The sequence below is a fragment of the Lycorma delicatula genome, chromosome 9 (assembly GCF_047948215.1).
Source record: "Lycorma delicatula isolate Av1 chromosome 9, ASM4794821v1, whole genome shotgun sequence".
Taxonomy (NCBI): domain Eukaryota; kingdom Metazoa; phylum Arthropoda; class Insecta; order Hemiptera; family Fulgoridae; genus Lycorma; species Lycorma delicatula.
The window spans coordinates 40,309,701-40,327,657 of NC_134463.1; the positions used below are offsets into that span (position 1 = coordinate 40,309,701).

The 17,957-nt window shown below is 29.5% G+C and overlaps 1 protein-coding gene across 17 annotated transcripts in view; it reads right to left on the reverse strand.

Moving 5' to 3' along the window:
- The window catches only part of tmod (tropomodulin), a 443,143-nt gene that overhangs the window by 253,116 nt on the left and 172,070 nt on the right, over positions 1 to 17,957 (reverse strand). The window lies entirely within an intron of this gene.

Here is a 17,957-nt window from a genome sequence, read left to right on the forward strand (position 1 = left end):
ATATATCTATATATAAAAATCTATCTCTACATAAATTCTCTATTTATTAAAAACAACAAATATCTTAAAATAAAAAATTACACAGTATCACTTTACCTAAGTCAATAGTGAAGGCTAACTTAAAAGAAAATACATATCGTTTAAACTTCTTAATCAAAATTGTCCTTTATTTAAGTGATTTGTAATATTTTTTTAATTATTAATTTAAATCGCTTTTCTGTATTTCATAGCTATTAGTTTTTCATCTTTAATTAATATTTTTTACATTTTTAAATTATTGTTATATATTTCTTTTATAATTAATCTAAGTTTGTTTTAACCTTTTATAATTTCTTAGTATGTACTGATGATTACTGTTTAACAATCAAAATGCTCTGGTTTTTTAAAAATATTTTGTACATTTTTTTATTTGCGTGCAGTTCTTGGAATATTTCTATTTGCATTTTTTTAATTATTCTTCAATAATTTTTTTTTATTTTATAAAAATTTTACAACGATTACGAAATGTATCTAACATAATTTATGATACATAATTTTATTTATCTCACTTTCTAAAATTAATCTCAAGTTAAAATTGCTTCTTATTTTTTCTATTCCAGAAGCCAAATCGTAGTGTTATTAACGGTACACCTTTCACCTCTCTTTCTAATCATTTATAAATTATAATTCTGGATACACGAAATGTTGAAAACGAGTAAACAGATACATAAATTCGATGTTATCATCGGGCCAAGAAACATTTTCAAAATTGGAGCTGATATGCGACTCCTTACGATTAAGATCAATTGGCTAATTTTAATGATATAAAGTAGGAGAATCGAATTATACAATATTAAAAAAAAAATTACTTATACTTGTATACTTGTATACTTGTAAAAAATTACTTATACTTGTATGTAAAGTTTGTATGTAAACACGCCTCGTTTCCTAGTAATAGAATTTACATTAAATATAAATGGAAATTTGTTCTCTTTTATGCAATTTAATCTTCTTCTACCACGCATCTTACCACTACAAATTCTCTGGGTAATAACCTTAATACGATTTCATAGATTAAAGTACAACTAAATATTCCACTACTATTACACCGGTCATAAGAATCTACTCGACCCACAAACGCAAAAGAAAAAATTACAACTCGTTTACAGTTTATAATGATGATTCAACTAAAAAAAAAATCTATTACTTTATTCCGTTAATATAATAAGGCTTACAAAAATTATTTACCGAGAATTTTTCATCCTAAAATTAACTTTGTAGACCTTCATTAATGAAAAGAAGGTAACTAACTTAAAGATTGTTACATACTGAAAAAGCCAAGTTAAAGCGAGTCAATCGATGCAAATGTCTATTCTAAATTTGTCAGTCTAAATAAATTAGTGTTGAAAGATGTGTTCCTAATTTGGATTAGTGAAGTAATTGCAACGACCGCATCAAAGTAAATAACCTTACGAACGGTCATCGATCTCAGTGACATATTTGTGTTTTAACCTACTTCATCTGCCAAATAAAAAACATATTTTGATTCTATCAGTAAAAGATATAATTAATTTATTTTTCTTAAAATATTGCAAATATATATATATATATATTGCAACTTTTCAATAAAAGAACACTTTTTGTGCATCATATAAATGCGTTTTTCCGTAACATCATTCCTGATTTCTATTTATTTAAAATTTGCTTGAATAAATACAATATGATAATACAAATATTATAAAAAGCTACAAATATAGAAATAATAAATCATTTTTAATAACACACACACACACATCAACTCTGCTTTCAAAAGTAAATAAATACTTGAGCCGAAAGCAAGAGTAATGATAATCATAAGAGGAATCAAACAATAAATTTTATTAAAATCATTATTAACATCTAAAACAATATTACTTATATACCACTCAAAGTAGAAAGGAAATGACTTACAGGAAACAAACTCTATTATAACTCATACACAAACACAATATTACTTATCATAAACAACACTTATAACGCACAATAAACAATACAATAAAATATCTCTTATAAAAACATCACTTTGAGGAATAAAAACAAAAAACTGCTTTTAATTTTATCATTTTTATTCATTCGAATATCGTTTAAGAAAAAATAATTGATTTAGGAAAGAATATTTTTGAAATTTTGATTCGGAATTCAGATTCCTTTCTCGTACAATTTATGAATGTATGTAAATTAATAATTATAGTTAATGTACGAAAAAACCGCTTGCCAACAATTGAATTCGACGCATTCAAGCGCTTTCGGAATTAAATTACATCTTCAGGAACTCTCATATTCGTCCTATTTATAATGTTAATTAAAACTTCACATGTAAAATTATATGAAAATCGTGATATTTGCTTAAAACATAACAGTTGGTCGGCATATGTTTTAAAATTATGTCAATGTAAGAGTTAATCGTGTCAACATAACGTATCTTAAAACATATGACGATCAGCTGTTATGTTTTAAGTAAATATCACGATTTTCATATAATTTTACATGTGAAGTTTTAATTAACATTATAAATAGGACGAATATGAGAGTTCCTGAAGATGTAATTTAATTCCGAAAGCGCTTGAATGCGTCGAATTCAATTGTTGGCAAGCGGTTTTTTTGTATATTAACTGTTTATATACTTATACCAACGGCCTATGCTTAACAAAATTATTATAAATTAATAAACTTGTTTCAGAATTTTGACCAAGAATTCAATCCGGATGGTAGGTAAAAAGCATTAACTGGAAGATCGCGAAATAATTCGGCTAATATTTTTACCAAAGAACATCTAATGAATAATGTTAATGAATGATTGATACAATCGGGGTAGGTCGTGAAACGTCAGACCAGACAAAAAAAGCCAGTAAAAAATAAAGAAAAAATTAACTACCGCGAGTTTTTTTCCTGGGCGCTGAACGAAGTGTCGTTATCAGCGCTCGGACACGTTATCTATATAGTAACTATAAAAACATTAAATTAAAAACTAAAACTAAATAAAATTAAAAAAAACAGCGTAAATTGAAAACGCCTGTTACGTGCTAAAAGTGAAGTAAAACTATAATGAGATATTACATTAATAATGTAAATTAAAACAATAAATTTACCATTTGCCGCGCGCCAAATGGGATAAATAGTTGAAAGATACTATAGAAAAATCAATATTTGAGTATAAACGGATGGCCCTTAGAAAACGTAAAACATTCGAGAACATCGTCTCATTGTTTCTCAAGATATTTCTGATGTTAGACCCAAATTTAAATTTCCGACTCGAAGCCGCATAACAGATACAGTCCACAAGTATGTGGTGTATTGTCGTTTGGCAGTTGCAGCTAATCCAAACGGGTGTATCTCTGAGTCATCAGATATCCATGAGTGTACTCTATTCGCAATAGGTAAATAATAACCTCCTTGCGAAGATCATTCCTGTACGAAGAGCTCCCTTGTGACACAATATCTTTAATCGAACGAAGTTTATTACTGGTGGGGACGTTCCATTCACTCTGGCATTAATCCCGAACTACAAGCTTTAGAAAACAGGCAAGATCGTTCGGAACAGTGCTATTAGTGAAATGAGGCTGCAAACAAGCCTCTTTTGCTACACAATCAGCACGCTCATTGCCTGAAATTTTAATAACAGCAGAAGCTTACAAGTTGTGTTACGTTGAGTCATTTCAGAGATGGTGGAACCACCGGCTTGGTCTAGTGGTGAACGCGTCTTCCTAAATCAGCTTTGGAAGTCGAGTGTTCCAGCGTTCAAGTCCTAGTAAAGTCACTTATTTTAACACGGATTTGAATACTAGATCGTGGATACCGGTGTTCTTTGGTGGTCGGGTTTCAATTAACCACACATCTCAGGAATGGTCGAACTGAGACTGTAGAAGACTACACTTATACATATCATCGTCAATCATCCTCTGGAGTATTATCTGAAAGGTAATTACCGGAGGCTAAACAGGAAAACGAAAGAAAGAAAGAGATGATAGACAACAAGGAGTACATACCACTAACAGCTTGCAAGGCTCTCATGGAATCTGAACATACAAGTACGTATCGGAATGTTGAGCTAATTATATTTCGGGCCTTATTAATAGCATACAGCTCCGCAAGGAAAACACTGAAGATACTGGGAAGGCCAAACAGGTATGTTCTATTGTCAACCACAAAAGTACAACCAACAGAATTAACGTTCTTAGAACCATCCGTATAAACTGTAGCATCAGGATTCACACTATCTACAAGATTATAACATTTTTCTCGTAATTAAACCGGTTTTTTTTCTTTGTATCATAGCGATAAAGATAAAAACTATACTATAAAAGGTCGTCAAGAGTGGTAATAACAAGAGAAACAGTAAGAACGGGAGATGATTGTGTATTTAGAGCTAAGAAAATACGCTGAGTTCAAATGCCTGATGGAGGACTAGATGATGATCGTTCCTCAATCGATTAACATGCTGACGCGAACAATTTAATTTTTTGTTTTTTATTTGTTACACATTTAAATATAAATTACCTGAAGAATATTAGTCGAAAAAATCTGAAAAGATTGTCGAATGTGTTCATTTCATTAAATTTTGAAATTAAAATGAAATTATCTCAATCCATCGATTGTTAGTCCTTAAATAATTTTTTTTCAAATCAAGTCTGAAAAAATCAAACTTTTTGTCTGACCAATAGTGTGAGTGGATTTCACATTTTCTCTGCCAGTCATCGGAGGACAGAGATCGCATATCCGATCGAAATAGAAATAAGGTTGTATTTATACAATTCCAAACAAGTTTTATACATATCAATTTGCCGGATTTTATATTTGCTGTACGAGATTTATCATAAAATTGATGAGTTTTATCAACAAATCACGAACGAACAATACTGATTTCCGAATAACGCATATAAAAAGTATTATACATGTAAGGGAAGTATATTACTTTCTTAAAACGATTGAATTTACCGCACAATTTTTTTGATGGGTTGATAAGTTAAACACCTGATGGTGCAGGAGATAAAAAGAATAAGAAATTAATAAATATGTGCTGTGATAAGGATTAATTGAATGAATTAGACTAACAAAAAATCGTTTGTAAAAGAGAGAAAAAACATAGTGAATAATAAACTTTGAATGTTGTTTCTTTGGTTTTCAGGTAAGCTTTATAATTAATGTAATTAGCAATTGTAAAATTTACCTTGGTTTACAGAGAAACACTTCAGTTTAATTATTTGTGTTCAATCCCAAAGAAATGATAAAAAAAATATAAAACACATTATATACATGTAAAGAATGTTCCTTTTTAACAACTTTTGTACTCGAAAATTTTCAGGATGAATTTCATATAATTTGATAAACATTGTTGAACAAAAAGCATTCATATCATAAATCAAAAACATTTCTAGTGTAAAAAGATGGATGCCAGCCAGTCTTAGTATCTCTTACGAAATTATACTTCGACAAAAACTAATATCATCGCAGTAAGCCAGTACTTTACTCCGAACCAGAATATCTCAGTAAATCTTTAAGACTGATATATTAAATACTGAACGACTAGTGAGATGTGTCGTTGGTATAGGGCAATCTGAAAAGTTTTTCCAACTCGAAATATCTGCCGACCCCCCTTGAAATATTAAATTATTCACTTTTTCGCACTTAACATATTTCTTTCATGAAAATTAAATATTTTTAGAAACTTTAATAGAAGCATTCTAACTGATTAAAGCGCTCCATTTTCTAATCCAAAACTAGTAAAATTCTCAGTTCTCCGGTAATAAATTTAATATTTGAAGAAAAAAAACACAGAAATGGATAAATTTTTTGGTTTTAAACTGCTAATAACGACGAATTTTTAAATTTAAAGATAAAATATCAACAAAAATAGTATAATTTTTAAGTATATCGTTCTAAAGTTCAAAATTCATTAAAACATACAATCGTCATTCTTTTAATGCGTGCTCAAGTGACAAATTGGTTAGAGCCTGTTCGTTAAATGTATAGAAATAATGAGCAGAGTATGTATTTCTACCGAAGTTTGTAAGTTTACCAGTGACGTCAGTTAAACTGGTAAATTTACTAGAAAGGATTGTAAAATTGCATGAGGACAGTAAATACTAACTCTCTCATTAATGGTTCAGTATTAAATATCCTACCATAATAAAGGGTATTTGTATGTGCATCTGTTTGTGTATTTGTCCGACCCCCTTAGCTTAGCATCGGAGGTACTGAAAACTAGCGGAAAATCGCAATTCGTTAGTACATGTCTCGTGATGGTCAGGTGTATAATTGTTATATTATTATATATCGATGTATCGCATATATATCGATATATATGCGAAATATATATTAATAATATATATTTACTTACTTGTACGAAGTAAAGGAAGTATTGTGATCACGAAAAATTTCGGTTTCCTGATTTCAACGGAAATATCCGTTTTGACCAACTCTGAATCCATTTTGTCTAGTTTCGGGGTGACGTCTGTACGTACGTATGTACGTCGGTATCTCGCGTAACTCAAAAATTATTAGCCGTAGGATGTTGAAATTTTGGATTTAGGACTTTTGTAACATCTCGTTGTGCACCTCCCCTTTTGATTGCAATCGACTGAACCAAAACTGTTCAAAAAAGCTCAAAAACCAAAAAATCTGGATTTTGGACTTTTTCTTAACCGCAGTAATAAGCCGTAATTGAAAGATTTTCAACGATATAACATAAGTGATAGTTATTTTCATCGGTTCCAGAGTTAAAAATAAAATTTTAATTAATGAAATATTTGGATCTTAGGCGAAGGCACATCGGTTCCCATCAAACTACATCTCCTTTTTTTAACTGTTGTTTTTATTTATTTATTATTTTTTTTAAATATATTGATTTATTAATAATTATTAACCTATGATTGTAAAAAAAAATTTTACGATACAAAATAATTCAATAACAAAAAAAAAGTAAAAATATCAGAAGTAAAATGAAATAAAATTTTATGTACTTTTCATTTAAAAAAAATATGTAAATGCAATTTAATAGGCGTACAAGGAAGTCATGTGTTGTCCACATCAGATTTTTTTTATTTATGTGATTGTTTATCTTCATAAAATAATGAACTAAAACCCAAAAGGTAGGGACTGGAATGTACCGATCACTAGCGGAAAATCTCAATTCGTTATATCAATTTCTAATTTAACTTTCGTTATTGGTTTGCATGGCATTTCTCCCGCCACCTCCCCACGCGGTTCCCCTAAAGAATAAGACTGAATGTCTGGGCCACAAACGGATATTGAGGTTCGATACAGTTAAGCGACCAGTTCTAACAAGTTCCTGGAGCTAACCCAATTGCGTGAGCGAAGTAAGCGTGATGCCACACACCACTCGCTTTATTTCCACCGCTCACCGGTGGAAAAAGGCGCACCGCGTCAACTAATAAAATATACACTCACTAAAGTAATTTATATCGTCAAGATAACTTTCATTATATCAATTTTCATCAGTAAAAAAAAAAAATATTTTTACACAAGAGGTAATCAGTTTTGGATACCTAATAATCCCATTCCGAGACGCCGCCCACTAGGGCAACCCACCCGGAGGGCGTGCCATAGGCACTCCTATGCAGCTAGTATTAGTCCTAAAACTTTTTTTTTTTTTGTCTTCAGTCATTTGACTGGTTTGATGCAGCTCTCCAAGATTCCCTATCTAGTGCTAGTCATTTCATTTCAGTATACCCTCTACATCCTACATCCCTAACAATTTGTTTTACATATTCCAAACGTGGCCTGCCTACACAAACTTTAGTGAGACATTTTGGATATTCGGAGTAAAGTACTGGTATACTGCGGTGATATCATTAGTTGTCGCAGTGCAATTTAGTAAAAGATACTAAATCTAAAGTCTTCGTTTTGCTTTAGCGCTGAAGGAGAGCTGTAGTTATAGAAGGGAAAGTATTGTAATCGATCCAATTTGGGCATGTGCAGTTTTCACCGGATCTTGACGTTTCTCATAATAGAATTGTTTTTGAAGAGTTATACATTTACTAAATTATAGAAGTTAATAGCACTCGAAATGTTTTATTTATAAATTGAAGCTTTCCAAGATCAACACATTCGTACTACCCCTATTTTTATCGATCAATATTTTGGTAGATAATGGGATTTAAGAAGTTTCTTCATCTCAAAAATGTGTGTTTGTCTCTAATAAAAAAAAATTGTGTTCCTATCCTATTATTTATTACAATAAATCGTAATTTTCACTTGCTAGTTCCTTTGTTTCTCATTATATAAAGTATAACATTATTTATGGATTTAATCTAAAAATGTATTTATACAGAGTGCTTCTAAAATGGTGGGCTGGTTATATTTTTCAGATTCTACTTGCGAAACTAAAGAAAAAATATTTTTAGGAAAAAGGCAATTTCTCCTTCGTTCTCCATTTTGTTATTTTTATATAAAAATTTGTATCTCAAGTTCAGATAGAGGAATCACATTGATATTTGGTAAGACTAATAATAGAAAAATATATAAATAATAAAAAATAAAATATATATATATATTTTATATATATAATATATATATATATTTTATATATATATAATATATATATATATATATATATATATATATATATATATATATATATATATATATATATATATATAAATATAAATATATATTATATAAAAATAGAAAATAATAGAAAATTATGGGAGAAAATTGATTTTGTAATTTTATGTCATAATTATTAGGTTTATTATTATGAGAAAATTATTAGTTAATCTAATACTAATTTACAATATTAGAATAACCAGTAAATAAAAACGATTAATATTTAATCGAATTCAATTTTAAAGTGAGGTCTTATAAACAGACACAAAATTACATAAATTTTTGACCATAACTCGTCTATTTAACAGATTTAAAAAAATAAAATGTCTTTTTTTTTAAATAAAAGGCTTAATATTTTAGCAATTAACATAAAATTTGATAAAAGTAATATTTATGGAAATATAACGGATTGAAAAATAAACATGACCGCCATCTTGTAATTTACGAAGGTATTTAAGTCCTGAATTTTCGCTAATTTTTAAACATTATAACCAAGACGCTTACCAAGTATTAGTGTGATTCCTCTATCCGAACTTGAAATATAAATTTTTACATAAAAATAACAAAATGGCAGACAGGGGGAAAACGAAGAAGAAATTGCCATTTTTCCTAAGGATATTTTTTTCTTATTTTTACAAGCAGAATCCGAGAAAGTATAGTCAGCCCACCATTTTAGAAACACTGCATCGTTTCAGAAGTTTAACTGAAATTTTATTTTACAACAAAACAAAAAAAAGTTAAAGCGATTACATTTATAAAACTGTATTGCGGACCGAATGTAATGATTATTAACGGGATTTACGGAATGGGGGATTAAAATATGCATGAATAATATAAATTTCCCCGAATTAAGTAAGAACTAATAGCTACAAGAAGAATAGCTAATGGTAATTTAACTGGATAATAAAAACAAACCTTTAGGTGAAAAAAAATATATCTTTTACCGACTTTTCGAAGAAAAGTAGTGTATTACTTTTGGTCGCATGGTAGGAGTGAAAATGATATTTTTTTGTGTTTTGAAATATGAGAAATACGAAAAAATCATTCATTTAAATTATAGTTTCTTAATATATTTATTTATATAATAAACAATTAAAATATAAAACCCACTTACCAAAAAATCTTTTTATGCATTCAAGCGCTTTCGGTAACAATTTTCATCTTCAGGACTTAATTTCTTTTTATATATAATTCTTAAAAAAAGAAAACTTTGTCGTCATAAGTAGAATTGTTATGTAAAGCGTGTAAAATATATAACAGTGGTCGTCATGTGTTTAAAATTATATCGACGTTACGTTCTGTCATTATGAATGTCTTCACCGTTACCATAACACCGTTCCATAAAAATTATACTTACGATGACAAAGTTTTAGTTTTTTTAAGAATAATATATTAAAAAAAATTAAGTTCCTGAAGATGGAATTCGTTTCCGAAAGCGCTTGAACGCATAAAAAGATTTGTTGGTAATTGGGTTTTATATTTTAATTATTTATTATGTAATCGTACCAACGGGCCATGTTTTATAAAATTATTATTTATTTATATGCCAAGGTGGCTTTGTGGCTCGAACATTTTCAAAACTACTGGATCAATTTCATTGAAATTTAAATATGCTGCAGTAGTGTATCTGAATATGTGCATGTGAAAATTTGATGAAGATTGGTTTAGTATTTCTTAAGTTACGATCAATTTAAGGTCGAGAAAATATGGTAAAAATAATGAATGGTTCGTTATGATGCTGCAAGTTAGAACCTTGAAGTATCTTTATCAGTGCTATTTATTATTGACTTAAACATGATATATTTTTGCAAGTACTGAAGTTTTTATTTTTTAAATTTTTATATTGTAGAAAACTTTTTACTGAAATATTTACTGAAAATCTTTTATTGAAATTTTTAAAAGAAATTTTATTTAAAGATTTTTTTATAAAAGTTTAGATTAGAATTATTATTTATTTATTTATTACCAAATTCCTGTAAGCATTTACATATACAAAAAGGATCTACAGGGGCATAAATACCCGTACATAGGTTGGTCCTATAATTTAAAAAATGTATAATTTTACACAAATTTTGAAGTGTACCTCACTCAATTAAAACAGTTCATAAATAAACTATACTAAAAATGTAAAAAATTAATGTTTTAGTATAAATAAATAAATAAATAAATATATATATATATATATATATATATAGAATCCATTTCTAGAAGGATAATCATAAGTCCTCTCTATACAATATCAAATCTTTTTGATTTGCTCTTTCAATTTTCGTTTTAACATTTTTTTACTAATATCGAGATTCTTAAATTTATTAAAATATTTTTAAAATATTTATAAAAATATTTTTTTTTATTCATTAAAATATTTTTTAGAGTAGTAGGCATAACTTCTTTGTCCAATTGAGGATAATTGAACAAATAAGAATTGGACAATTGGAAATATGTCCAATTGTTAACAGGTGTTTTAATAACTTAATATTTTTAAAACAAGAGTTCATTGGATTCTGAAGTACACAATAGAATTCACAACAAAAACACGCCTGGATGTCCAACGGTCTGTCTGGATCCTGTTCATTGATTCCAATTATTTTAAAACAAACTTAGCATATTTACTTAATCCATACAAAAGCTGTTATTTTATTTTTCAAATCGTTTTATAGAAACGATTTTTTTTAAAATGTTTTTTCCATTATTTAATACCATTTTACAAACAGCATGTACATGGATACAAAAAACACTCAACGGTACCGAATTGTAAGGTAGTTTACACTACCTGTATACAATGTTTACAAATCATAACTTGAAAAACAAGTATTATTTTCCTCTATTTTGCAGTTACAGTTTGTTGGTTTCCTTCTTGTTATTTATTCATGTATGCATTTGTTTTTTCTGTTTTTTTTTTTTTATATTTTTTATTAGTATAAGGAAGTGTAATAAAGATGTACAAGGTGATGATGAGAGGTGATGCAAGAAGAGGTCGACTAACGATTCTTGTAGTTCAAGTAGTTAACGAATCTCGTTTCTATTTTTTTACCTTTCCTTTTTTTTTATCACTGTTTTCCTTTTTGTTCTTTTCTTCTGCTACGACTTGTAGCAGTTATATGACTTGGATTATACGGTGCCTGTTAGGTAATAGTTTTTTGTGATGTCATATTTTTTTTTCTTTATAAGGTATGAAATAAGGCAACAGTTAAATAACACGCAATACGTTTTACGCAGTTTTTTTAAAATCCTTCCAGTTTAGCTACTATTGTATTAGTTAGGTACAACTGAAGCTAATATGCAGCTCCTCAACGATTGCGTTAAAAAATCTCTTAGTATTAATTATACGTTGCGTGCGAAAATTTTATAAAATTGGAAGTTTCCATATATAAAAAAATGCGTTAGTTACCAAAACTGGAAAAATGGCTGAAATTTCAAACATGTCGATATAGAATATTTTTAAATATTCAAAATCCTGGAAAAATTTCCCATTTAAAGTTCTTTGTAGGTTATCTTGTTTACGAAATCTTAATGGTTTCACAATTAAAAAGAATACTTTATTTAGAATAGGTGGAAAAGAAACGGAGGGGAAGGATAAAAAAGTGTTTGTAAATTTTGCAAACTATCTGAAAAAAAAAGTTTAATTTAAGGAAAATTACCTTTGGTTTATAGTACTATATTCGATAAAAAAATTAATTAGAATTATGAAGTAAATCACAAAAAAAAAAAACCAAATAAAAAACTCTTCGAAAAAACTTTAAACAAGTTCAAAACTTTTTATGTATTCTTATTCCCACGTGAAACAGTGCTTACACTCGATTTTCGTGAGTAATTCCAAATTAAAAAATTGATGTGGATATCACATGACTTTCTTGTACGCCTATTAAATTACATATACACATATTTTTAAAATAAAGAGTACATAAAATTTTATTTCATTAAAAACTTCTGATATTTTATATATATAAATATATATATATATATATATATATATAAATATATATATATATATATATATATATATATATATATATATCTTTTTTTATTGTTATAATTGAATTATTATTTATTAAATTTTTTTTTTACAATCAGAGATTAATAATTACTAATAAATCAATATATTTAAATAAAAAAAAAGGAGATGAAGTCTGATTCGAACCGATATGCCGTCCCCTTGTAAGATCCAAATATTTCATTAATTAAACTTTTATTTGGCTGTAACTCTGGAACCAATGAAAATAAGAACCACTTATGGTATATCGTAAAAAAGCTCTCAATGAGGGCTTATTACTACAATTAAGAAAAAAATCAAAAATCCAATTTTATGTTTTAGATTTTGGGCTTTTTCGGACATTTTTAATTCAGTCGATTGCAATCAAAAGAGAGCTGCAGAACTATCAGTTACAACAGTACTAAATCTAAAATTTTAACATACTACGGCTAATCGTTTTTGAGCTATGAGGGATACATACATACGTACACACATCACACCGAAACTAGCCAAAATGGATTCAGGGATGGTCAAAATGGATATTTCCGTTGAAATTTGAAAACTGAAATTTTTCGCGATCACAATACTTCCTTTAATTCGTAGAAGGAAGTAAATATTAAAAAATTAGACAATTTATTTTGTTATAATTTTGTTTTTCTTTCTTTACTGAAACTTAAAACCAATTTTTGGATATCTTTGCAATAAATTGATCATTTCTTAAAACGTTTTTTTTTAGGAATTAATTCTAATATGATTTACGTGAGAGTAATAAAAAATGTATGCACTATTTTTGACTATTTTCGGCGTGACGTCTGTACGTAGGTATGTATCTCGCATAACTAAAAAAACGATTAGTCGTAGAATGTTGAAATTTTGGTTTAGGACTGTTGTTAACATCTATTTGTGCCCTCCCTTTTTGATTACAATCGACTTGGCAAAAAATGTCAAAAAAGCCCAAAACTCAACAAAATCTGGATTTTGGACTTTTTCTTAACTGCAGTAATAAGCCCTCATTGAGAGATTTTCAACGATATCATAAGTGGTACATATTTTCATTGCTTCCAGAGTTATTGCCCAATAAAGTTTTAATTAATGAAATATTTGGATCTTACAAGGGGGAGACACATCTGTTCGAATGAGTTTTTTTCTCTTTTTTTTAATTTTTTTTAATTTAAATATATTTTTTTATTAATAATTATTAACTTCTGATTGTAAAAAAAGTTTTACAATTAATAATAATTCAATAGTAACAATAAAAAAAAAATATCAGAAGTTATTAATGAAATAAAATTGTATGTACTTTTCATTTTAAAATTGTGTATATGTAATATAATAGGCGTACAAGGAAGACATGTGGTGTTCACCTCAGATTTTTTAAATTCATATACTGACTATTCGAAAAAGAACTCCTTTGTTTGAAAATCAATTTAGTTCATTACAATTAGAATTACAAATAATTAGGTTTTATTACATAAAAATACAAAGTCTAACGTTTTTTTTACCTCTTACTGTAACTTAATATGAGCACCGTTAGATATCAAGCTGATAATCCATCTTGTTCCCAGGTATAAAGTGATCGTTAAAAATTCAACTCTTTCTGGCTTATCGTTAGGTTTAATTTCTTTGAGAAGCTGCAGTTTATAAGCAGTAAGTTTTAATCGCTTGTCAGTAACGTAATCGACAGCGATACACTGATTTTAGGAATGTTTGGTCGATGACTAACACTACCAACTGAACGGTTTGGACGTCGTTGGAAAGAGAGTCAAATTCTTTATACATTTTCGTTAATTGTTTCTGGCCTTTCTTTCTTTTTCTTGTTTAGCCTCCGGTAATTACCTTTCAGATAATACTTCAGAGTATGAATGAGGATTATATGTTTGAGTGCGTAAATAAAGTGTAGTCTTGTACAGTTTCGTTCGACCATTCCTGAGGTGTGTGATTAATTGAAACTCAATCATCAAAGAACACCGGTATCCACGATCTAGTACTCAAATCCGTGTAAAAATAACTGACTTTACTAGGACTTGAACGCTGGAACTCTCGACTTCCAAATCAGCTGATTTATTGTTTTAGGCCTATTCAGTGAGTATCCTTTCAAAACGCTTCCAGTTTCCAAAAACTGTTTACACCACTTACGTATGTTTTTGTCAGTAGGAGAATTTCTACGATAGACTGGCATTAAGTTTCTTTGTACGACAGTCACTAATTCTGTTTCTGTAAATCGTTATTTGCACTGTGCTTCTGCTGTGGTGACGCCATTATACTGAAGCCCGAGCTCACAACAGCTTGGTCTGTGTAATAGTTTAACGCCGCTGCTATCTGACGGAGAATGTGTAAACTAAAAATTAATTGTCATTTCAAGATTATGCATAAAACGCTATTAAGTGCTGTAAAATAAAAACTACGTTCATTCTTGAAACTCCGTAGTTCTTTGCCGGATAACCGGTTTTTTAAAATTGTTAAAGAAATCGAAAATAAATGACACAAAATTATTCTTCTCTATATTAACACTTAAATATTCATTTACTCCTAGGCGCTATAGGTCAATGTCCCGGCCTCCCAAACAGCTCCGTCATCTATCTCGATCCTCTCAGATTTGAAACGATAAGCGAACTCAACTCACGCTCCACATCATCCAGTCCGTGATTTTCCTTTTCTTATTCTATTGTACGTAGTTTTACTCCATATTCTGCTTGCCATCCTCTCCACTCCCATTCTTGACACATGACCCAGCCTTCTAATTCTTCCCGATTTAACGAATCTTACACAATATTTTCATTTTCCAGAAAGATGAACATTATTTCTCTCTCTCTTACTCTCTAATCTCACAGACCGGTCCAGTGATTATTCTCATTATCTTTTTTCAAAAATTCTCAGCTTCCATTCGTCATTAACCGTCCAGGTCTTACTAGGGTTTCATATAGTTTTATACTTGTTGCTCTTTATAAGAGGCGTGACTTAATTAAATTCATACTGACAAAAAAAGTTTGTTACACGTCATTATCCTTCTATCTATTTCATTCAACACTTTTCCACTACTAGCCATCATTCACAACGTGCTTGAAAATATAATTTCCTATTTAAATACTTCTTGCTGATCTCTTCTACTTACTGATGATATCTTCGTAAAGTTAGTTTACACCCTTATAAATATTCAGAATATTTTTGAAGGCTACACAAAATGATTAAATTTAATCTTATAAATTTTCTTCAACTATCATTTAATGATATAGATATTAAACATAAACATTTTAATTCATTTTACAAAAACACTTATAAAAAAAAAAAAAAAAAATTATTCATACAAAAACACACAATAGAATCGGTAGGGTTCAGTAAAAATTGTATTATTATAAATGGAATTAACAATATAACAAAATCTTTGAAGCCTCATAACTATTTCTTAAGTTTTACAAGTATACTCACGTACATCCTCTCTATCACTATTTCCGCTTTTTTTTTCATCGTTAATATCATAATCACCGCCACTACTTTCACTCTATGTGGAGCAACAAGGTACAGTAACAGGATCGTTAACTCGTCCTATTTTTATAAACGTCTAATTTTCGTAGCATGACATAAGAAGACCGATAAAGTATGTGAATATTTCTTACGTCTAATCTATTAAACAAAAAATATTAATCTCCCCTCGGGTTATATATATGAGTACAGCCGGTGTTCAAAACACTTATACCTCGATTTTTTTAACGTATGGAATAAAAATTATAGTGTTTCAGGATATTTAAATTGCATACCGAAATTGATATCTGTAGGACTGATAACATATTTTTATTTACTTATAACACTTACTTACTTACTTTAAATACATAACTGGCCGGCCTCCGTGGCGCAAGTGGTAGTGTCTCGGCTTTTCATCCGGAGATCCTGGGTTCGAATCCCGGTTAGGCACGGCATTTTTCGTACGCTACATTTCCATATCCCACGCACAAGCTTCAAGCTTATGTCGCGATATTATCAAGCAAAAAAAAAAAAACCGCTAGTATCCATTGTGGCAAATAACCGATCCGATCGATTTTTGTCTATAATCGACCGATCGTTTCTTGTCTATTTATTAGAATATCCTTTTATTTCCTTTCTTTTTCCTGTTTAGCCTCCAGTAACTACCGTTTAGATAATTCTTCAGAGGATGAAATGTATGAGTATAAATGAAGTGTAGTCTTGTACATTCTCAGTTCGACCATTCCTGAGATGTGTGGTTAATTGAAACCCAACCACCAAAGAACACCGGTATCCACGATCTAGTATTCAAATCCGTATTAAAATAGTATTTTAATACTAAAGGATTTTAGTATTAAAATCCTTTTATTTCCTAATCGAATCTACCGTAACCGATTTTAATTCCGTTGTACGAGGACTGTCCAGAAAGTAACTTATCATTTGAAATAAAAAACCAACCAAATAAAAAATGAAATTTTATTACATATATTTGAAAGGACAATCTTAAATTATTTTTCTACATAGTCGCCATTTAAATTGAAGCACTTATCATAACGATGCACGAGCTTTTCAATTCCTTCTCTGTAGAAATCTATCGCCTTAGGTTTTTGGCACCCATCTTGCACAAAACTTGTTATATCCAAAAATCCCCGATAAAATTTCATGCAGTAAACTCGTCAAATGAAGCGATATTTCCGTAATCGTAATGCCGCGATTTTCACGAATTTTATCGTTGATTTTCATCGTCAGTTCATCAGTCACAAGGCTAGGCCGACTCGCAGGATTGAAGCGCACATTTCAATAATTCACAATGAACAAAGACAAATCAGAGTCTACACGCTACGACAGCTTGGTGCATACTAAGTGTAAAAACGTTTTGACGCCAAGATGGCGGCTGTATCCTCATCCATCTCCTAGGCACACACTCCTAGGCTAGGCACACACGTAAGTTACTTTTTGGACCGCCCTCATATTTACATCATTACCATAATCCACATTTCCTTCTCCTCGATCGATAATAATTTGTATATATAATGACAGTCGCTTTAATAGTTCCTATTTTCAGAGATGAATTAATGTTACCGGTGCGTTTTAACGATTTTCCATACGCTATTTAATTTTCTTCATTAAAAATGATACCTGAATGAACCCTGTCCGTTACTATTCTCAGACACTATCAGAAGTAGTCGTATCCGGAAATAACAAACAGTAAAAAAAAATTTTCGAACGATTTCGATCGTATGATCTTCAAACCGTACAGAAAATTAAGGCCGATTACCGAATCGTACGCCTTCATTCTACCTTCTGAGTCGAGCGCATTAGTAATACGATTTATATGCAGCCTTCTCTTTAATAAAACACTTATTATAATAGTTTTCCAAAACGAGTCTGAGGAGTTAAACTCATAAGAAAGCTATTCTGAAAAAATCTACGCGTTTAATTT